The sequence below is a fragment of the Haemaphysalis longicornis genome, unplaced genomic scaffold (genome assembly GCF_048455015.1).
Source record: "Haemaphysalis longicornis isolate Haplotype H1 unplaced genomic scaffold, Haemaphysalis longicornis Haplotype H1 scaffold_5, whole genome shotgun sequence".
NCBI lineage: Eukaryota > Metazoa > Arthropoda > Arachnida > Ixodida > Ixodidae > Haemaphysalis > Haemaphysalis longicornis.
Window position 1 is genome coordinate 69,892,631 of NW_027526385.1, and position 24,333 is coordinate 69,916,963.

The following is a 24,333-nucleotide window of genomic DNA, read 5'->3' on the forward strand; positions in this document are numbered from 1 at the left end:
TGGCGCCGACTTCAAACCAACACTTATTACAATCACCTTTATCTCCGCCACATATCCCGTACTAACTACCCGTTTAACTGCCCCCAATGCGATGAGCCCAACACCACAGCTCATCTCGTATGGACGTGCCCCACCAACCCTCCATCCCCGGATCCCCTACCCTTGAGCAGTGGGAGTGCGCGTTGCAGAGCTGCCAGGTCGAAGACCAGGAGGCCTTGATCTCTCGGACGAGGATGGCAGCCGCGGCACGCGGCCTACCGGAATACGATGGCCGCCCACAGCTCCTAACTCTTTTCTCCCCTACCCCGTCCCTGTTGTTTCAATAACCATTTTCTCTCTCTCTCTCTCTCTCTCTCTCTCTCTCTCTCTCTCTCTCTTGTATTTAAATTTGGTTCGTCTGAGTGTTTAGGCGATAATACATTCCCTTACAAAGCGACACTGGCGGAAGAGTTTGGGCTTGCCGCTGCCCTGAAAAATATTCAGCAGAAAATTCGTATTTAGAAACCTAAGTGGTCACACGAGATCATTCTAAAAATAGGGATGCAGGCGTACAGAGCAGACGAGTAGATGTAAATTGATACATTTTTGGGTCTTGCTTAAAGGGAAGCGAAAATACGAGCTACTTCTTTCGCACCATCCCCTCCGTGCGTATCTTGATACGTTGTTCAGTTAGCAGTATATCAACTGAAAAAACACAGTAAACATTAGACGAAAATTCCGCAACTAGGGCTCCATGGGGCAAGCTGTCAATTATCGCATTGATAATACCACTAATATAATTGAAGCAGCTCGCAATCCTCGTATTAAAGTTCCACTTGCATGTCCGAAAAAAACTAATTTTTCACTCGCAAGGTGAACATAAAGATACTATAAGACTTAATTTCCTCAAAGCAACTTCGCAACATTTCCGATAAACGCTTTCACGCTCTCCTTCGCGTCTGTAAGCACTGCGAAAGCTACAGTTATCGCCAGCACGGAGCTGTGCTGCGTTATTGGTTCGGCACAGCAGATACGCCTTCCGTTTCTGCTTTGCTTTGGTGGCTTTTTTAAAGGTGGATAACGAATGCGTTAATCACTGCAACTGAAAAAAAAGCCAGGAAATAGCCAATACACAGCTGTAATGACGTTATTTCAGCACTCGTACAACGCCAAGATCGGGAAAGAGAGAAAAAAAAACTGTGGTTGATTCTTCTGTAATAGGAATCGGTAAAACACGAAAGCGAAATGTGCAGTGAAATCTGCAGCTGGGCATGGTATGCAGGTCAGCGGCTGTCTTGGGAGTTTGCTTGGCGAGCGACGTCCTACGGGCGGGTCGCTTCGGCAAAGCGTACTGGCGTCCTTTCCGTGACAGATATGATATCAGTGAAATCTTGGTGTATCCCAGCGTAAAACACGTTCGTGTTAAAATATAAAACCCGAAAACGAACAACCCGAAGTAGTATAACGTGCTCTTTGGTTCTAAAGGTTGCTTCCCCGCAAGTTCACCAGTGTGCAGGGGTGTACCCTTTACAGGCCACTTGCTTCGTTGTACTGGCGTCACTTCCGTGATGGATATGAAGTAAGTGAAATCTGTGAATCCCGGAATCAAACACTTTCGCGTTAAAATGTTGAGAACAAGTTTCTAAGTTATCTGATGGCCATAGAGCCGTGATTTCTGTTTGAGGTGCTTCATGACCCCGGTAATCTAAGTACTGGATGTGTTGGTTGACTACGTCCTGCAAGCATTTCGGAAAAAGTGTTACAGGGTTCTTTTAACTTTTGATTACGAGGTTTAAGGAGTGAGAGAAAAGGAATTAAAAATAGTTTAAGCCTACTCTGCCGCGAACGCACGCGGTGTTCATAATACTGCTTCCTCGCGACATCGAAAGACGCTCGATCTTGGGAAAAAGGGGGAGGGTTAGTTGGAGAGGTAAAGGGGGGACAGGAGTGCGCACAAGGCAGCAGAGGGGGAAGGACGGAACATCGACGATGTTTGTCGGCATGCGATCGACTTCATGCGACAGCGGCGCAAACAAGCTTCTTTCGACAAGGGCGCTCAGTTTGTGGGTTTTGGGATGGGAAAAAAAGCTGCGCGCGGCATATACGGTACATTCGCAGCCGCCGCGGCAAACATCGTCGCCACCGATTCTGTTTACTCCTGCAGTCTTCTCGGCGAAGTGGTGGAAGTGCCGCAAGGAGGAATGCGGGGATGACGGTTGAAAGGGAGAAGCTCGGTTGCTGAAGAGGACGATTAAATTACTTCCTGCCGTGGGGAAACACAATGGCTGAGTAATGGCTGCGCTAATGGGTTAAGCCGACTAGAGGCTTTACATATCGCCGAAGGAGGAGTTTTGCTGTATACACGTGAAGGCATCTGTACCTCAATATGTGCATCTTGTATTCCTTGTAATAGGTTCAGAGCATTTGATTCCTATGTTTAGGAAAACGTGGTAATATACTGTATACAGCTGCACACATGCAACGGGCATAATATTAGTGTATGTAGGTGTATACACCGTAGATAGCCTATTAAAGGTGCCATGAACAGAAAATAGAAACTTGTTTTATTCGAAAATTTTTTTTGTGCACAAAATTAAGCGCTTGTCCGGAAGCAACTTTAGCTTTATTCACGGAGAAATAAACAATTTAAGCCAGAATTTCAATTCTCCCACTGAATTGTATTTCGTGACGCCAGAAGATGACGTGTCCAGGGCAGGCACTTGAAATGATTGTTAGTATGCTGACTAGGGCTTCAGCGAACGGAGAAACGTGTTTAGTTGCCTCGTTTACTTTTAGTCCTCCCAGATGGCACCACGATACTGCCCCGGACCGCTGTCCACACTCGCTATGTTTGAAAGGAAAGCTTTTGTTACCTAGTCGAGCCGACTTTCGCCGGCGCCAGCAATTTGACCGTCATTTGACCGGAGCGGCCCCGTAGCCTATGTCACGCACACGTGACTCGTCGCGCCGAGCTCCGCCGCTGCCGCCCCCGCCTTGAAGCATGCGCTCTCCGCAGGCGGGTCGCTTCCTGACCACATGAATCGCGGAGTGCCTGGTTAAAAGGGAGCGCCGCGCTCGCCCACTAAGGGCCGGAGTCGTCAGGTTGGGCTATAAATAGCCGAATTGGGCTATAATTTTTGTGGTGTGCGGGAAAAGTGTTAGTTGGCTATCTATGTGGCTGTTGTTGGGCTATTGGGAGAGCCGATTGGGAGAGCCATTTAATGCATGTTCCAGCCTGCCAAACGGGAAGTTTTTTTCCGTGAGGACTTAACAAAGACTGCCAATAGAGAGGAAAAAAAGACTACCATTCTTGAGAAGTGCCGTTCATTTATGATAGCATGTGTGAAAAGCGCCTTCAAACGTCTTCTATCCAATCTGAAACTGTTAAGCGACCTCCACTCCACCTCTTGCACTGCAACAACATAAGTAAATTATCTTCCCATGCTCTGCTCAAGTCTTTCGGGAAGTGCCTGAGCGATGCAGCGGAAGGGGTTTTTAAAACCTCTTTCAATTGTTCAAAGGCACCACCGAGTGAATAAGGCGGCTTCGCCGAATAGGCCTACGGTGACTGTTACGGAATTTGGCTGTAATGTAGCCAACAATCCGTCTAGCGAGTTGATTTAACTTGTCAAGCCATCGGAACAGTCCCGCGATAACGCGAGTATTGCCTTTAAGGGGCCACGCGGTCGCCGATGGGAACTAGGTTTGTTTTACTTCTCGTCACCAGGCGTGATTCGACCAGACCCGGGCGCCCCCGCTCCGTAAAAAAGAAAACGTTCATACATGTAAAACTATTGGGGCTAGGAGGTTCAAATTTGGTATAATGGTGCTCTAGAACTTTACAAAAGCGTAGTGGGGAAAGAGTAGAACCCACATTGCAAATTTTCTGTCTAAAATTCGAAAATTCACGCAGCTCCGGCTAAACAGAGATATTCACAGATATTCACTCCATCTAAATATACACAGATGGTTTAAATTCATCCCCGGCCCTCCAAACTTTGGTTCTCATAATTAGATGTAGCTTGGGCGCATGCACCCTCAAATTTTAATACGTACACAAAACACAAATATTTTTCAGACAATACCAACAATCGTCTGGTCCTTTTGGAGGGATGCTCATTGTTTGCCGTTCCTTGAGAAGAACGTTTTCCCGGGGCATTGATTCCCAGGTTTTTCTTGTCTTCTGCACCCGAAACTCTGACACTTCCTTCAAGCGAAGTCTCAGGGCAAACGTCAGTATGAAGGATGGTCTGTTCACGCTTCAGTGGCGATCGCGCGTTGGTGCGAGTTCAGCACCCGGCTTTTTGCCGACTTGATTTCTTCTGTGATAAATAGAGAAAGGAGAGAAATGAGAGGAAGCGTATTTTATTGGAGAAAGGAAGCAGGAATCGTCGCTATGTACCGAATTCAGGGTCTTAGAAGCTGCGCGGAGAAGAAACAGGGGTGGAAAGGTTAAAGTTTGAAAGTGCCGTTATATAGAAAGTGAGCGACTCGGTGTTATTACTCTTCGTGTCGTCACCAGCAGTGCTTACCATTGGGAAGAATGTCGGCCTTCCGATGGCTTTTTCCCAATTTTCATCATCGTATTCCACCACAGAAAGGGGGGGAGGGAAGTGTTTACGTGGGAAATTCAAGGAAACTCAAGGAGAAGCCTTCTTTTCAGGCAACAGGATGAGCATGAGATACGATTTGCCACTGTGAGCGTAGGTGTAAAGCTTCGCACTCATGCTCAATCGATTGTGGCGGTGCCCCAGTAGCTTGCACTTGAAAAATAATTGTAAAAAAAACCATGATTGATTCCTCTGTCATAGCAATCGGTAAAACACGAAAGTGATTCCTGCAGCTGAGAATGATTTGCGGGTCGGCGGCTGTCTTGTGGGTGTGCTTGGCGAGTGACGTCCTGCGGTGGGTCGCTTCGGCAAAGGTGTACTTGCGTCATTTTCGTGACGTCAGTGAAACACTGGTGTATCCAGGCACAAAACATTTTCTTGTTAAACTATAAAACCCGAAAACGAGCAATCCGAAGTATAACGTACTCTTTAGTACTAAAGGTTGCTTCCCCGCAAAATGACCGCATTAGCAGGGGTGCACCCTTTAGAGGGTGCACCGCAATTGCTGGCATTCAAGATAACGAACGCTTCCGCACTGAATTATTAACAATGTAACAAATGTTAAGTGTACATGTTTAGTTGTTGTTGGCGCTGCACTTTGTTTTATTTCTTTGTTGTATTGCTCCCCCTACATGAACCCTCACTCCCCTCTGTAATGCCCTTGGCCTTGAGGGTAAAATAAACAAACAAATAAATAAATAAATAAATAAATAAATAAATAAATAAATAAATAAATAAATAAATAAATAAATAAATAAATAAATAAATAAATAAATAAATAAATAAATAAATAGAGAAAGCTTGCTTCGTTGTACTGAGGTCACTTTCGTGACGGATACGACGTAAGTGAAATCTTCGTGAATCCCGAAACAAAACACTTTCGCGTTAAAATTGGCCACGCATCTTCTCGCGTGGCTGCGGATGCGGTCGAGAAACGATAGTCGTGTGCTGCTCGTGCCACGTAACTGCCTCTTCTGTCTCATCCGCCTACCTCTCACGATGTTCCCTTCTGGCGTTGAAGGTTTGTGGAGTTCAGTTTTGCGGCGTTCTCACTGCTACACCATATGCTGGCACTGTTGGGACTTGGTGCTCGAGCCACGAGCGCGAGATCCGGGCGGCGGCCTTATTAACAGTTCACGGTTAAAACATTCTGTTTAACGCGTTTTCGTAATATGCTCTCGCAAAAATGGAGCGCTCGTATACCTTCAATTAAAATAACATCGCAAACACCAGTCATGTATTGGCGTTGTTCCTCAAGTTATCATAATATTAGTTATCTCTTTTATGAGGAATGTTAACAAACCATTCATCTTTCTAGATTTATCAGATTATGTTTGCCTACATAAACATCTTCCTCAAGAATTATATTTAACTTTTTGCGTGGCGGCTGAATTGAGGAAGCGTGAGACAACGGACAATTTTTGCGTTTGAGTAGCCCAAGAAAAACTACGTTTTATAAAACATTATCTCGAGGAGAATAATATGAATGGTTCGAGTCTCGTACACGAAACTAGTGACAGCTTACTTGATTTCGCTTACACATTCCCTAGGCTCCCTAAAATTATATAACAGAATAAAAGGTCAAGTGTCGAACAATTCTTATTGGCGGATGATTTACCTGCGAGGCAGCTTCCGTTTATTTGGATTGCACTCACTCTCGAAACAAAAAAAGTCCAGTACCCTTCCATCCAACGACGACGATGGTTGAACGCGAAACGTTCGCGTAAGACATAATTGAGGCCTACGGAGGTTCGCCTTAAAAGTCTGCGGATACTTACATCTTCTGTGTTGCCGGCGTGGGAGCTTGAAGGCCTAGTTGAGCACCTGAAACCATGGTAGGAAGTCTAGGCCCTCCGCAATTTCACTGACGGCTATCCTAGCTCTTGTGCAAGAGCAGTCTACGGAAAGAGCAGGGCTGCTTCTTGGAACGGTGCCCGGCGAGTTTGTTTTTCGCGCGCACGAAGAAACCTCGACTTGGCGCTGACCCAGAGAGGACCTTGTGGACAGAAGTTATTGTAGCAGGGACGGAACACTGGCATTGACAACCCTCTATCCTAACTGAAAACACGGTCGGGTCGCTTGCGGCGTGAAAGCGGGTCCAACTTTGTTCAAAGACGAAGCCCATTTTTCAGCACCCGCTGGAGACGACACAATGCAACCGGGGCAGTTTTCCGAGACGGTTTGTTAAGTTCAGGGGGCTGCCACGTCAGTTTTGCCAGGGAAATATTTGCAGTGTGCTCAGGAGTAGCGAGGGTCTTTAAAGTGGCCATGAAGACAAAATAAAACTTTATTTAATTTGAAAGAACGGTAAATCACTCAGCTCTACTCCAGCCACGAAAGACGGTTTTTAACCGAGAAAACGCGAGAAGTAGTGAAAATTTTTAAATTTGGCGCTAGACTGACGTAATATGGGAAGGAGATAAAAATAGGCCAAAAGTGACGTAACATGGGCAACCGTTAAAAGTAGGAGTCAATGTGTTAACTTCACATCAGCCTTCAAGGGATCCAATCAAAATGCAGCTAGAGGCCCCACTACCGCCCCCCAGCCATGTTTCTTGGCTGTGACTTGATCGGCGGCCGCCAGTCGCAAAATCAAGATTCTGTGAGGTCATAGAAAAATCGCCCGAAAGTGGCTGGGTAGTCACTACTGCTTCATCTGTCTTCCTTACTATCTAGATTATTGTTTAAAGTTCATGGCAAAATGAATATTATTGTAATTGGGACAAAGACGACTTTTCAATGAATAAACCTGAATTTTGTCGTCATGGGCCCCCTTAAAGCGAGTGCTAAAGAATGAAAAAAAGGAAGCGTCCCACATCTGCCTTCTTCGCTCCTTGTTTTATTCGTTGCTGCCACGCAGCTCTGGTGCTCCGTTGCATTGTCGGGAACAGAAGGCCCGTGCAACAGCATCGTAAAATAAGTACAAAAGCAAGGAGGGACGTTATAACCCCCTACTGCAGAACCCAGACAAGAAAAATTGGCAGTTTCCTTGTTTTAACGTCGTTCCCTACAGCAGGCGCTCCTAAGTTGTTACCGTCGAGAGAAAAATACGTGTCAGCGGTGGCCATAACTCTTCCGCTGGTGCGCAGCTCTGTTCGGAAGGCCAATATGGCGGGGGTTTATCGCTCGTCGTCTGTGCCGGAACGCCCGTCTGTATGGAAATATTTCCTTCGCATTTACACGTTACAGCGGTATGCACTAATTTTACGTGGCTTGACATAATGGTTGTACCAAGTTGTACGACTTTCTAACTGAGTTTCAGTGCAGAGTTTATTCGGTTGCAGTTGTAAAGGTGTAGGTATAGTAGAAACGACGTTCGGAACCACAGAGACATAAAAATGTGCAGAAATTCAGAGCATTGTTAACTGATGCGCAAGGATTCTTACTCCGCTTGATTTAATTGTGAGTAGTTTATAGATTTGGCTATGAGTAGCGCTTTGAGTATTTTATAGAATTTTACGATTTTATTATTATTGTTTTATATTTTTATAGTTTTCCTGTGCTTTTTCCAGAACGGCGTACATTTACACTATTACAGCGATTAAAACTTTGCCCATTATGTCTATTTGTGAAAATTCGAGGCGTTTTCAACGTTTGGCCTGTTTTCACGATTTTTTGTATTTGGGTTTCCCCCGTTTTATTATGGAGTTTTTGTTTTCTGCCTTCATTTTGTGAAGGTGGTACTTAACATGCGAATATTTTGTTATTTCATTTCTATATTTTTATGAATTATTTTAAATTTTTTGTTTTCCTAATTCCATTTGACCAATTATATCCATTTACACAGGTATAACCGATAAATTTTTTGAACTCCGCTAATTATGCGTTTTGCGCAAATGCAGGGATTTGCAGTTTTAGTCCATTTTCGCGATTTTTTATTCGTGTTTCCGTCGTTCTTTTGGGGCCTTTTTAAACTCTGTCTGTTTAGGAATCAGGGGGCATAAGACGCATATTTGTGGTTTTTTTGCTTTGGTGTACTGTTTTCCTCTTTTCGTATTGCTTGGTTTTTAAAAATTCTCTGCAATAACAAATTTTATTACTATTACTACCTTCGGCAAATTATCCTCATTTACGTTATTGTAACGATTAGGTGTGTAAACTCCGCCAATTGTGCAATTTCTGCAAATGCAGGGTGTTGCACGGTTGGGTCTTTTTCACTATGTTTTATTAGTGTCTCTGTAGTTATTTCTAGGGCCTTGTGTTTATTTTTCGTCTTTTTGGTAGCAGGTGAATAAGATGCATATTTTTTAACCAACTTCGTTCGTGTTCTACAAAATTTGTCATTTTTTGTCTTTGGTCTTGACAGTTGCATTGGACAAATTATCTTGATTTACGCTATTAGGACGAATAAATGTGATGGGTCAAGAATTTGTGCATTTATGTGAAAATGCAGGGCGGTACAAGGTTGGACCCGGAGATTACTCGGCAAAGAATTGTGCAAATGTAAAGGCAGGCGTGTAGTTTTTAACTAAGTGTTCCCTTTCTTTGTCGCCGAAGATGTTATTTTGCAATATACGAGCATCCGAGTTTCTTTTTTTTTATAACCTGCCTCTTCACTTCCCTCCATTTTTCTTTCCTCCTGGGGTTACTCGCTGTATAAGCAGCGTTGTTGTGAGCTGAAGACAGAAAAAAGTAAAGTCGTGAGTCATAATGAACTTCACTCGTACAAAGACCGTCTGTTTCTGGTGTCAAGTATATTTTAAAGCACAAGCAAAATTTGCTGAGTACCCCGCAGCCCTACCGGTGTAACGCATTGCATTTGCACAAAAATGAGGAATTGGTCAAGTTAACCTATTTTAATTGTGATAGTAGTAAGCCAATGTAAATTAAAAACACAATACAAAAATAGCCAAATTCCCCTAACAAAATCAGCGATGTTTAAATCGTACACCGCCTACACCTGAGTAGGGCAAAAATAACGAAATCGAAAAAAAACAAACCGGACCACAAAAAAGAAATTGCGAAAAAGCACCAGTTTTTTATTGCCCTGTATTCGCACAAAAATGTATAATTGGCGAACTTAACCCGTTTAATCATTATAATACTGTAAATGCAGAATCTTGGTTCAAGGAAATAAACTTAAGGGTGAAAAGAAGGCGCGCACGAATGCTTACGAATTAGTAGACGATTTCCGGATTTTCTGCACATATTTGTTTAGTTTTGTCTGAAAGAAAAGAGAGCAAGATTGTTCGGAACAGATTTCACTAACACTCTAAGTCAGTTAAACGTATCTTTACTTAAAACAATTTCACGTAGTAGGGTAACCAACACACACAAAAAAACAAATTAGGCCACACGCTTTCTATTCAAGAGAAATTATAGGGCCAAGCTGCAAAAATTATTTATGGATGGTATGTGCACAACAAAAAAATGCCCCAAACGTTGATCCGCAAATTAAAAAAACCACCTACTGAAACAGCTCTCATAGTTAATTTTTTTTTGTTTGAGTCATCCTCAGTCGTACACGCTATTTTGCAAAAAGCTTCATGACGATGATGGTGATTATGATAATGGCAATAATGTTCTGAGGAATACGTGGCCGTTGTAATAGGTCGCCTAATTTTGAGGCGTGCCACAAGGCGGTGCTATGGGCCCTCCGCTTTTCAGAGTCAAAGACTGAGGGAGAGAGAAAAAACGTTTATTGTGAGCATTTGTGGTGTTCTTGTAGCAGAGGTGTCCTCTCGGAATGCATTGAACCAGCGAACATCAACCTAGGGACAAAGCTACGGAAGGAACAAAACGCAGGCTAGAACGTGAACTTAATTTTGCCACAGAAACACGTAAACGTATGTATGGGGAAAGTTAATAATAAAAATAAAGCGAAAGACAAGGGAAACATAAAGGACTGCATATCGCCGTTTTCCGCGTTTTTCGGCAGCATAAACCGTGCCCATGTGTAACGTTGTCCCTGTTCGCTAGTACTGTGAATTCCCAAGTTAGCAACAAACTCGCCCAAATTTTCTCTTTATTAGCTTTCTGTGCACAGGTATCCATCAGCCGCTTTAGCATTGACCACTCTCCCGGTGAGTAGGAGCTGGTGGTGCAGGGAAAGGGTGGAATGTGCATGTTTTTGCTACACTCAATCACAATATATCGAAGTGCACCTGGCTACTGGCAGTATTTGCATTCTACTGGATGTTGGGTGAGGGATAACCGGGGTAGCCTAATTTGGTAAGGGAAGGTGTTTTTAGCAGTCGTACTTCCAGAGTACATATACTAAAATTGTTTGTAGTAGTCTGAGTGCTGTTTCTTAGAACTTTGTGAGTGTTGGGTGACGTAGCGGGAGTGTCCGTCGATTCTAATGTTGTAATGTGTTATTTCATGGTACATTACAAGTGGTGCAGGCTTATCCACATCCTCGGAGGCCTGATCGGCAAGTTGTCTGGCCTTTTGGCGAACAAATTCATTGCCTTCCACTGAGAAACGTGTGGGTGTGTACACAATTCTCAAATAAGCTTCATTGTCCAGGTGATCACTTGCCTCTGCGTACCTATTGGTCTATTGAATCTATCTCCATTTCTAGCCCCCTTTTTCGACACTCTGCGTCCCTTGCGACAATTGGCTTGCTCGTATATCAGGCACTTTTGGGTGTAGGTACCAGGAAGCGTATTATTTTTTTCCACTGCCGTCTGGGGGCAGGGAAAATAAGTATTCCCCACTTGATTCGTTTTTGTCTTGTGCTTTTTATTCGGTGCGGTCACCTTGGCGGTTCCTTTGCCTAGGCTTCTGAATGCCGCAAATCATTGAAATAGAGTTACTTCTGCCTTTTAAGATTGTGAAAAAGCATCCTAGGAGTAAAAAAAAAAAAAACCGGCTTGAAAACTTTCTTTGCGAGGTAAAGCTCGCCATATTTGCTAGGTGCAAGCTCGCTTGTACTAGCTCTTACAAACTCGCCACAAGCTCACCGTACAAGATAACCATATTGAGTTAAAGATGGCTTTAATAAAGTATAGTAAGCAGAGCAGGAAGAAGTTTTGAAGCTGCACCTCTTGGACACTGTGCTCAAGGCGCCAAGCCGGGAACTTCTTTGCTCTTTTTTTTAGGTTTACCGTGTGGCACCGCCTTCCTTCCACGTAGTAGCAAAACTTGGATCACCTCACGTCTTGTCTTCGTGGAGCTTTTCTTCATTCCCTGCTTTAAACTCAATTCGCGCTAAATTTTCTTTATGGGCTTTATTTTTGCCAGGCACGCGTGGTTTTAAGTCCCAAAATCATTTATACACATAGGTCTAATGTTCGGTCGAGCTTCCTTGCAGCACCCTAGTTTCGATCAATACTGAAATATTTGGAGTATTATTCGTGATAACCGCACCAGCTGCGCAACATTGACAGTATTTGCAGTCAGTGCCAAGATTTCTAAGATTCGGTTCTTACCTTCACTCGCGAGAAACGACCGCAATTATTATTTGTGAGACGGCGTTTGTTCTCACAGAGTGTTGGCAAAATAGCTAGATATGGCATATGTATATTTTCAAGCGTTCATTTGTAAAGTTCGTCTGCAGCCTCGAGAGGGCGGGTGATTAGTTGAAGATGAGAATGTCAATATTATTTGAATAGGCCAGAAGATCATTAGCCTTCTTCTTGGCACTGAGGTGTTGGCTCACCCGGTCTTCCTAAGAAGTTATTTAGTAAGGATGAATATACTTGTATCAGAGCATGACCATTGCGGGGCACGATCAAAGTGTTTTAGGTCGACATTAGATGCGGTCGAGAAACGTTCGGGCATGCAGCGGGCATCCATCTGGCGTGACTATGGCCTTGGCTCACGCTTTGTGCTTTGGAACTTTGGCAACTCGTGGAACGCTTTCATGAAAAAAGGGAATAGAGGGAAAATATGTCCCCAATATTGTTCACTGCCATCGGCCTGCAGGGGGAATGATCGCTTATGGAGGGCCGCTAATATCGAGGACCCTTTATTTTAGAAGCAACATTCGGCCAACGTTATAGCATTGCCCACAAGATGGCGTTACCACCACCGAAGACACAGCAATGGAATGATGATGCGGACACTCCGAGAGCATTAAAGAACGAATTCATCACCGCTACCGTCTACATATCACCCGACACTGCTCGGGCACACGGGTCTTCTAACACTCGTTGATTATTTGGGACATCAATCTTCCTAAGCTGAAATTATCAGCGCCACCGTAAAGACGCGAATCAATTTTCTTGTTCACAATTTCGTTACCACGCCTATTCAAAATCGTTCAATTTGAACGATCCCTTGGGAGTCCATTTTCATTGCGTTCCAGGCGTTGCTGGAGCAGGTAAAGGTATTTGGAGTTAGCTCAGGAAATGCTTTTTCAAAATCAGTTTTCTTTTCATTTTTGGAACAAATACGTGATTTTTGACACGCGTTGCTTTTACGTTACGTGGAGGGAAATTGGTGCCTCTGATAATGACAAACCGCCAGATTTATTCCAGGGAACCGCCCGAAATAGCACATTTTGAAATGGAGGTGGTGCTTCACCGCATGACGCGAGCACCACGCGAGCTAACATTTTTTTTTTCTATCGGACACACCCTTCCGCGTAAGTCGACATTTTTTGTAGGGCGTGTTTTTGAAATGTTTCCCCACCAAATGTATATTCTAACTTTTTTTGCTGCCGGTGGTTTGTTATGCGCTACTTCTTTTTTATCATTTTCTTCGACAACTTGGCCAAACTGGTTTAAATTTAAACCACTGGTTTAAATTTTAAAAAGGTGGTGTTATTGGAAAGGCTGTTAAATAATCTGCATTTTGTGCCTTTGTAAATAGTGCCTAAACAATTTTTTTATCAGAAGAAAATGCTTTCTTGTACCCCTTAAAATTGGTCAATCTTCCCGCGGCCACGAAAGAGTTAAGACTAATAACTGCTTGATTACTGATACCGGAGACCTCATTTTACGTCTTTATATATCCACTTAGGGCAGCCGGGCAACGTATAACGTAACGCTGTTTGAACCCGCAAAAATACAACAACAACAACAACAACAACAACAACAAGAAAAACAAGAAAGCATTAACAAAATACCGGCGCGTGCGCAGCAACGCTTTTTGGCTGAGGTATTTTTCAGGTTGCCCTGCCCCAGCCTTCAATCCGGCTGCACGCAAAGATATCGCCTTCGCGAGATTGGACTGGCGGACCTGGGCTCGCGAGCGAATGGATAGGATTGCTACGGTGGGCTGCTTTTCAGCGAGCTTCCTGCTACGCCAGGTAAAAAGGGAAAGGAAGAAAATAGGAGCAAACCGGATGTGGCCCGGCCCCCATTTGCGGAGCGGCAATGAAGAGAGATAGAAAAAAGGCCTTCTCGCGTTCTGAGATAGCGAATAAGTAAGGGATCAAGCGGAATGGGCTGCTCCGCATTCGGCAACGTGCGAATGCCGGCGTTGATATGGTGGCCCGCAGGGTATCTTGCAAGGCGAACAGCATGACAAACAGCTACCTACTGTTGAAACGGCGGTGAGAAAGCTGCGTGGAAGGCGTACCATAAAATATGCACTTGGTATCCGCGGGGCTATTTCTCTGCTGGATCTGATAAACGGCGCTTCTTTGTTCCTATCGTATTCACAGTTGAAGTTTGTGTTCAGAAGCCCCACCTGTAACATTATAAACATTCGGCAATTCGTCGTTCGTTTCGCGCTCTTTTATACCTGTTTTCTTTATACCTGGCAAAAGGGTGAAAAAAGAAACCGGCGTAACGTGTTGCAAACACTCAAGCTTATCGAAATAAACTATTCCGCCGCAAATTGTACGCATTTGCGAGAAACGCTTAACGTAATTATCTCTTAGAGAGAGGAATTCCTCCTAAGCCACCGTATTTTTGCAGTACTACTAAGCACCCCCCGATTCAAGCACCCTCCTAGACTTTCGGGGGAAAAAAAAAAAAATTCCGCCATCTCCACGAAGCGAATGACGATGAGAGGGGCGTTGAGGTTGTATCAAGTAATAAATGAAGTTTCCAATTAAAAACCAATTAACGGAACATTAGACGACTTGTTGGGGTACTGAAAGCGGCGGCCCAAGCTTCACAACGGACTCGAATGGTATACTCGGTTACAACTTCAGAACGGCACCGAAGTTGCCGCTGTGCCTCATCACCGCAGCCGGATGTCACTCCGCGCAGCACAAGTAGCGCGTTACTGGGAATATTTTGAACATGGCACGAGCCGTTTTTGTATCTTTTTGGACCTAATATGCTTATAAACCACTGCAGCGACGGCAAACAAACTACGTAAGAAAAGGCAGACGCTATCACGCATTCGTGGCAGTCTCCTTTCAAAACACGCGCGCCAGTTGACATCCGGGTCCGTCGCTTAGGCGGAGTGATACCGTACATGAGCTGGTGCCGTTCTTAACTTGTTCATACGTAAGCGGTATACGTAATCGGTATACGTAATATCATACGTAAGCGGTGGGTTAACTGGGTGTACCCATTTTTCTTTTGAGTGTTCACCTAATGAAACATAATTGTTCGTGCCCGTCTCGCCAGGATACGTCCGCGAACAAAAAGTGTGGGTGATGGTTAGGTGGGGGGGGGGGGGGGGTAATTTAGGTTTTTCGGATCTAACCACTCCCCTAACTGTAGGCATCGCAATGGTTGAGAATTGAGTAAATACGGTAGTATTTGATGTTTTGTAGAGGACGCACCATGAGGCAGGTCCAACTTCGCCAAATAAATAGAGGAGTTCAGGTCTTTGCTTCGAGTGTTTATATAGAGCTTGAGTGTGCCATTTGTTAAAGATAAAACTGCTACATTTATCTTTTATATAGCCATATAACGTACAGCGGGGCAGACAAATACAAAGCGGGCACGAAAATATGAACCCCAACACGCAAATACGGAGAATTTGTTTCGTGGAAAATACCTAATCACCTGTCTGGAATATTTGAGAAGTCACCTTTGACAACTTTGTTATGGTTACGGAGCCATGCAAAAAGCTGCTTCCGTGAAAAAGAAATTGTGATTTTTTGTGTCGGCGTATGCATATTTCTGTGTTCGCATTTATTTCTTCATGACGGTACATAACTTAAACATGCTCTAATCTGTCGAGATTACTTCACATATAGTAATATAATATCAAATTCTCTAACGGCTACCACTCGGTGTAATGAACGACGCAGCACTACTCATCCCACCGAGTAGCCACCGCAGAACGCCGCTCTCTAAGGCCAAGGCGCTGTCGAGCGCCCGCAGCATGGTTTAACCAACCATGGTGGTTATAGTCTGGCGGGGTCAGAACACAATGGCGTCATTATGGGGTGATGTATGTGTGCGCCAGAAGGAATTGCAGTGGAGCTTAGAGGTTTATATTATACCCTGTAGGCCTTCATTCTTTGAGATGCCGGAACTGCTGAAGAATAAAAAAACGAGTGTTGTAAAAATAAAGGAAAACACATTTGCAGGAAAGTAACGAAAGCAACCGGAACACGAGTCTGCTTTCGACCACGTTCAAGTTGGGAATGTTTCGAAACCCTGGTTTTTTCTTTTTTCTCCGTCTCTCCGAAACAACCAACAGAAGCAGTCCGAAATGCAATGAAAAAAAGAAAACAACCCCAAATGAGAATGGCCTGCTCAACACCCCTTACACAACAAGAAAGCCTGCTCGCCCGACCATCACTTAGAGTCCCGTGTGATTGGCCATACCTAAGCAGCACCACAGAAACGTTATCATGCTGGCGCCGCAAAAAGGCACGTCTAGGCTATCGCCTGGCCGAGTAACGGTGTCAGCATTAGGCACACGGTCTTCTGGTAGGGACGGTGTTGGCTTCCTCCACTGTCATGCGGTGATTTCGCGGCGCACTGATTACGGTCGTGTTGTCAGTGGAAAAGCTGAGAGACAGGGGCGGGTGTGTTTTGGGGCCGAAGATGCTGACCCGTTTCCGGGTGTACTGAAGATTTAATGTGACCGTAATTGGTTGCCACCGTGTCTGCCGTGGTTTTGGGTCTTTCTTTGGGTGGCCGGTTCTACGTGCTACGGCCTTTGAAGGCTGATTAACTGGAAGCACCGTTGGACTATGGCATTCGGTGCAGGGAAGGCTTTGGAGCTGCGTCAACCACGGAGTGCAATTCGGCCATGGGGAAGCTGAGAGGAAAAATCATCATGCTATGGACGATCAGACGACTGTACTAGGATTGACGTATTGAATAAACTTTGTTGCTAACGACAAGTGCGATATAGGAGACAGAAAAAAATCTAAACCTTCTGTGCGAAACGCCTTGGTGAATTTCTATGAACCAAAATGATTCTCGCCGTGATTGGTGTCCCCTCCTTATTAGTTTTTCAATGTTGCTCCCGTTTAAAACTAAGTGTACATAATTGTTCATTTTGTTTAGTTTTGTTTATCAGCTTGTAACCAACTCCTCTGTATGTGTACGTAATCAACTCATCTGTATGCGTACATAGTTCTAAATATGTGTTGTAAATATTGTTTTCTACATTGACATGTAGTGCAATAAATACCATGTAAAAAACCAAAAAAAGTTGACGTCGCCGAGAGGTTGGTTGTCAGGTTTCTGTTTTGATGGTCCATGGTTCGAATCTTGGCAAAACCTCGCTCTTTTTTTGAGGTATGGGTTTGATCACTGTATTTTTTACCGGGGTAAACAAAGGGTAAAAGGGTACCTTGCCTTTTAATCTACAAGTGACGTTCACCTCTAGCCTCAGTGGCAAGGCAGTGGTGAAATTCGGTTTGCTCACGCTTTGAATTCATGAAGCAGTCCGTACATAACATCAAAGTAGGACATCAATTTTCAAGAAAATAAGTTTTTGGAAGTGCGTTTTTGTTTATTAAGCTGTCTCATTTTGTTCATATTTGACGGTGGTGACTTGAAACACATTTTTCAGCACTTCAAAATGGGCCCTCGGTCATTCTTTGCAATGAATAAAATAAGGCTGGTCTGTTTTAGGGGCTTGGGCTGCCGGCGTCTCATGTCATCGTCGTCTCATGTCATAGTGTAAGGAGTCAAGGCGCTAAAACACCGGAACACTCGCTTTCCAACACCTCGCGCTAGAACGTTTCATCTCCGTGGGAAAAACGCGTACTAAAAGAACGTACAGAAACACTCGTTTTCCAACGCCCCTCGCTAGAATGCTTCGGGCTTCAAAGACACGAGACTAACAGGAAAGCTGTATACCTTTACCCCCAACGCTTTCATCTCCGTTGGCAAAAACACCAATGCGCCAAGAATACACTTATACACAGCATGCTCCGCCCTTAACCAGGTTTCACGTAAGTGGACATTGACCGGGATTTTTTTAATACACATCTAGAGTCCTGATTACTGCATTTAAACAACCGCAAAGAACTCATAAATACTCGAAAATAACTTGAGAAAGATGGCAGAGTTCATGCAAACGTGTCCACCAACGCACATTGACGCAGCAGCCGACACGTGACTTCGCCGGTCTCATGTGGCTACTCGCCCTCTTCTGCGTGTCGGCGTGGTGCCGCCGAACGACACCGACGCTCGTGCGACGCGTAATTTTGCGTCCATGTGGTTCGGTCTTAAGGCGTTGTGCTGATGAACCCGAGGCTACGGGTTCGATTCCCAGCCGCACTGGCCGCTCTTCTGATCGATGTGAAAAACAAAAACGCCCGTTTGTTCAAGATTTCATTGCTCGTTAAAGATTCCCGGCTGGTCCAAATTAATTCCTAGCCCTCCATTGCGTCGCGCCTCATCACCTGCGTAGCGTCGGTGCGTAAAGCCTCATAATCGACCAATAATTAATCGCGTCGCAATGACCTTGAGTTCCCGGGGTGCAAGCTGCACCTTTCTTATCTCTACTTGCTCGGGGCTTCCCCGCTGCGGTACACGTGACTAGGCTATAGTTTGATACGGCTGCTTCGCATGCTCCTTGTCGCCCAGCAGCGGCTGGGCCGCTTGTGCGAATGGTTTAGCGGAAGAGAATCACGTAACTAGGTTAGGGGTTTAACGCCTACTTTTTGAAAACACTGCCCTGCCTTATTTTACACGGAAGGAAACTAGAGAAACACACGATGCAGAAATACCGTATTTTCACGCGTATAATCTGCCACAGCATTTTATCCGCACCCATACTTTCAGCCTGCGGGAAAAGAAAAAAGAAATCCCCGCGTATTGCCCGCACATTTGATACAGGGAAGGCTGCACCAAAGCTACTGCTCAAGCAACGCATAACATTCTGTGTAGACAGAAGAGCCGCATATTTAGCAAGCAGAATGCACTGATTGCAAGGCTAAAGTCTCAATTCACTCAATGACTGCTCGCGCTAGAGCTATCACTTGATCCGCAGTCCTCACTGTTGTACACAAGGTCATCTACGGTTGCATTCATGTTGTTTGTGATGCGGCCTTTCTTGACGCTTTTGACCATCTCACCGGAAATCGCCCTCCATGCCTCGTCAATCCTCAAACAGATTAGTGCAGTATCAGGCTTTCGGATACGTCCTGCCGGCTTCAAGTCGTACAGGCCTTCAGCCATCTATTCGGTAGAGAAGTTTTGGCGGCGATGTTGCGGAGACTTGTGTGTTTATAGGTCTTTCGTCGAACTAATAAAATTCAATTGTTAGAGCGCGCTCGTCCTTGTTTTTTCTTCCTTGTCCTTGTATATTATGCGCAATCGCTGCCATGAAAGGCTGAGTCAGTGTTACTGCGCAGCAGCTGCACAACGCGCATTGCCGTGAAGCTGCACTAAAAAAAAAACACCGCTTATTATTCGCTCCTCTACTTTGACACCAAAATTTTCGCATTTTAGGTGCGGGTTGTACGCGCGAAAATACGGTACGCAAGCGCTCCTTTGTCGGCCCTAGCATCCTCAGTGTCAATGTCGATGGCGCGCTGGCTGGGCTGTCTGTGCATGTCCTTCAACACAAGCGAAAGGAGGTATCCAATCGTCCAGTAGATACAGCTAGACAGCAGGCTGCGAAATCCGTAGAAAAGGCAAATTTTCACGAAACACTGTGTGTTATTCGTTGCTTTTGCGAGTGATAACTAGGTATAGAAGCGTTAAACCTTCCCCATTTTTTACACGAAAGTGTTTTATGCCTGGATACACAAAGGTTTGACTGATGTCATAGTCGTCACGGAAGTGACGTCAGTACAACGAAGCAAGCGGCCTGTAAAGGGTGCTTCCCTGCGCACAGGGTCTTCTTGCGAGGAAGCAACCTTTAGAACTAAAGAGTACGTTATACTTAGGGTTGTTCGGTTTCGGGCTTAATATTTTAACACGAAAGTGCCTTATTCCAGGGTACACGAGGATTTCACTGACGTCATATCCGTCGCGGAAATGACGCCAGTACACCTTTGCCTAAGCGACCCGCCAGCAGGACGTCGCTCTCCAAGTACACCCACAAGACACCCGCCGATCCGGCAATCATGCTCAGCTGCAGATTTCACCGCACATTTCAATTTCGGGTTTTACCGATGCCTACGACAGAGAAATCAACAAGTTCCTTTTTTTTTCATGAAAGGTGCTGCCTAACTCATTCAAGATTTACTCCTTTGCCATTTTTCTTTTAGTTCTCCAGTTTCTTGTGGTAGCTAAACTTATCATTCTAGCTGGCGGGTGTCGTTTTATTTTTCACTGCGTATGAAGAAAGAACAAGCATCGAGGTCATCGTTGATGTCAAGGCAGGCCGTTACTGAGTCGTTTGTCGCCCGCTCCGGGGTACACCACAGTGCGGACGCACGTTCACTCAAGACTACAACTTGTTGTGCACTCGATTTCATTTCCCCAATGATTAGTCTTGCGTGCTACTGGTCGTGTTCTCAGACAGTGATGTGTTACTGCGCCCCAAGGAGCGTGGGGTTATTGGCTGTTTCATAGTAAGACATGGTAAACGGCTGTTGCGGTTTGTTTGCGATCTAAGCACAACCGGCAGTAATCCCTTGTCCACATACTGGTTACAAAATACTTATATAATTCAAACGTCGTATACCATGGAAGATTTACGACGCCTTCATGATCTTATTTTAGGTGGAGCTTTGCACATGATCGAAACAGCAGATTAAAAGTTTTTGAGAGCTCCTGCCCCCCTTTTACCGGTGACAGCACCTATCGTTTTCGTGTGAGCAATTATCTAGGCAGTGTTGCGAACGATGTGGTGACGAAACGCCTGGGTGGTTTTTAAATGGGAATAGAACCATTTTAAGTATGTCTTTACTTACACTTGCACTTTTTTTAACGGTGTTTACCACAAATGGTACTAAATGGTACGATTTCATCCATTTTGATGCTTTCTGCATGGGTGGGTGTAAAACAAATTTTAGGCTACAAGCTATGAGTTTCAAAAGTCGTCGAAAAGTAACAAAATTCGAATACGGTGCTGCCGTAGACCATGCTCTGACACCAGAAATTGACTGGTTTATTATCTTTGTAAACCGTAATAATAAGAGCCAGAAAAAAAACATCATTGTCTCAGTCGTATTCGTGCTTGGATATGTCAACTCGCATCAAAGCCTTTCAAAACGAAATATCCGGAAAATCGTTTTCTCAGTGATGCAGTAATACCCTTTTAACACACAATACGGTGTATGCTGTAGTGAAAACCTCGTTCGTGTGTACACAAGTTAGTCACGAAGTTGCTTGAACCAAATTCGGCTCCCAACAAAGCGCATAGAAGCAAGGCCAATACGCTTTGAGCGTTGTTGAAGTCAATGAACCAGTTATTTTGCTAAAGTCTATTATAAATCTTGGTTACTATGCTTCTACACAGGCTCCTGTGGCGAAAAGCTGAATTTTGAAATTCGGTGTGTACCAGGCTCCAAAGAAATATTTCTTCAAAGGTACCAAAACAGGTGAGGGTCTGTCTTAAAAAAGCCATCGATAAAACAGCCTTTTGTGTAGCCAAGGTTTACCCCTGTTCACTCACGTGGTGTCGACAAATTAGGATCGAAAAAGAAAAAAACTCCCACCTCCCTTCGCGGGAACCCCTATGTAGATGCGACGCATAGGGGGTTCAGGTTGCAGCGTTGGACAGCGGAGGAACGGCGCTGGAACGATGGAGCGGAGCGGCGCAGGCACCGCGTTTTATAGCGCGCATAACGGTGAGGGGACGCGCCGGCGCCAGTGCGTCTGCCACGGCTATGACGCAACACAATCCAACACAATCCACTTTAATCCAATCCAATCCAAATCCAATCCAATCCAATCCAAGCCAAGCCAAGCCAAGCCAAGCTAAGCCAATCCAAGCCAATCCAATCGAATCCAATCCAATGCCCCTCGCGAGAGAGTGTTCGCTATCGGAGAGGAGAGGGGGTGAGTGGCGGAGAGCGCAGCTCGCGCGGCGAGGAGAATGGGGGAGGGGCGGACGCCGACGACGACAGCGCCGACGACGCCGGATGCAGGGACAAGGCGAGTGAATGAGATGCAGTCGCATCTAAAAACACCAGGCTCACATGTGGTTGGTCGTCATCCCATCCCCACTAAGGAAGGGGATAAACCCCGTTCCTCTTGGGGCATCGCACCCCTCTAGACAGATAAATGTGTCATATCTGATTCTGTCCTTTTTAGGGTGCAAAGCAGTATATATATTTAGCCCGGACAACATTACCCTCATCACGACAGAAAATACTACGCACGGTGCTACCGTTTTTTTGCACAGGGGCCGCGCAAAGCGTCCAGCCTTAAAATGCCCGAAATGCACGTTCCGTAATGCACCGTATTCTTCACAATGGAACGGGCATAATTGTGTGGCTTTTGTCATTAACTGCAAGGTTCTGTTACCTACGTAGCAGTGTTTCTAACTCAGCCGCTAAGATCCTGCCAATGAACACGGTGGTTTCATAAAACACCAGCATGGCCCCTGTAGTTTTCAATTGTGATATCGTGGTGTGCTTGGCAGACAAACGCTTCATAAAAAGGTAATATCTGATATCCAGGCAGCACGTAGTTGTCCAGGTGTTTTATTCGCACATTGCAGTAGCTTTTATAGTGAATCTGCTGGCTCTTACAACAATTCTTCTTCACATGCCCTGGTACAAATGACCCGTCGGGAATATCCAGGCACAAACTATTACCAGGACTGCACGAATATTCCTACAAATGTCCTGCCACGGGTTTTCTGGCAATCGTGGGATGTCCAAGCACGCTTATTTAAAGGACCGGGAAATCTCAACGTATGCGCGTATTTTGCACATCGCCTAAACATACATCACAAGCTGTGTGAGACAACCGAATTATGACCTAATGTACACTCTGCACAAAACAATTGACTGTCCTGTGTCACACTGCTTCCAGCAAAAAATAGTCTTCTGGAGGAATGAACCGAAAGCCTCGGCTACAAATTTCACAGTGTAAGGGGCACTCAGACGTGCGGAGGCGCGAAGTGGTGTCGCTCCAAGCGCTGCGGTTGGCAGCCTCGATTTCAGGTAAAAGAAATAAGCGATGCGTGAGAACCTTCCTCAACGACTGGGGGCGCCACCAATGCGAACGACTGCAAGCGTGTCGTCGTGCTCGCCCACAAAAGAGTTAACGAAGCGGAACAAGAAGGAATGGGTACCGCGAAAGTTCGCGAGAAAAGAGTGCTTCTCTTCAAGTCACAGAATCAGGTTTACAACGTTCGTCGAATGTGAAAGCTTCCATAGTAGCTGTGCATGCTTGCGTGAGACAAGTGCGAATGCCTTTTGTGGGGCGCTCGGTAGAAACTCCGAACATCGTCCTCTCCGCGTTTCTTAAAGAACTGAAACCGCTACAGAAAGGTTCTACTCCTAGGTAATATGCGAATAAGTGAATTCGCGTCTTTTTGAAGCCTCGCATAGCCGTGCAAGAGAGTTTTGATCTCCCTATTTGGTTTCCCCTCGAAAAGCGAAGTCTCCGTTGGGTGTTTGCGAAGTCTCAAAGTTAGAATGAAAGAGCCGTCTTTTCTCTGCCCGTGCATGCCTGCAGGTACTATGACCATGTTACTAACAGAGGTACCAGGACAGGGCCTTCAAGGGGCCATGCAGACAAAACACAAGTTTCGTTCCCTCGAAAGATGGCCTCGTTAGCATCACACTGACACCATTCTTACCTAACCTTCAATTAGGGAAAAAGAAAATCGTCATTCGACCAGGTAGCTCATTTTCTTCAACATAACCTATGATATCCCACACGTCAGTTCTACGATTGGCGGAGGCCGGCAAAAGCAAACGCAAATTAGGCGGAGCGTATAAGGTTGCCGAACGAGCTATTTGCACTTAAAGGAGCACTGTCGCGAACATTTTATGTTACACTCTTATTGCTTTTATCGATGCTTAATGGTCTGGCGAACCTGAAACAGTACTTCAAATACTCCAGCGCGCGATAGTTAATTACATTGAACGGCCTGAAAATCGTTTGTTTCAAATTCCCGCGCTTTCATCCCGAACGGCGCATATGACAGCCTCCCGGTTCGACCTCACCGCTTTGTGCGGACGTCACCGGCGCCCGCTTGAGAGGGTGTTGCGCCCGCTCACCGCTCGTGGGGCCGCGCGCGTGAAGTGACGTCACGAGGTTTTGACGAGCACTGTCGCGTCACTTCTTTTTCATCTCCTGGAGTGAAGTCACGCTGATGTCCATTTGCTGAGTGCCGCTCCGCGCGCTGCTCCGTCGGCGCGATAAATGCGATCCAATTGAACTATGTTCTTCGCGTCGCAGGCCGCTCATATTTCAGCCAGGGTATTCTGTTGAGTGAAGGAAGCGAACTGTGCAATAATATTAACGCCGAAAATTGGTGTCAGTGCTCCTTTAAATTTAGGGCCCATTCTTTTTATAGCATGGAGTAAAGTGGCAAAGCTGCCAACCGGTACCACCTAAGTACAACC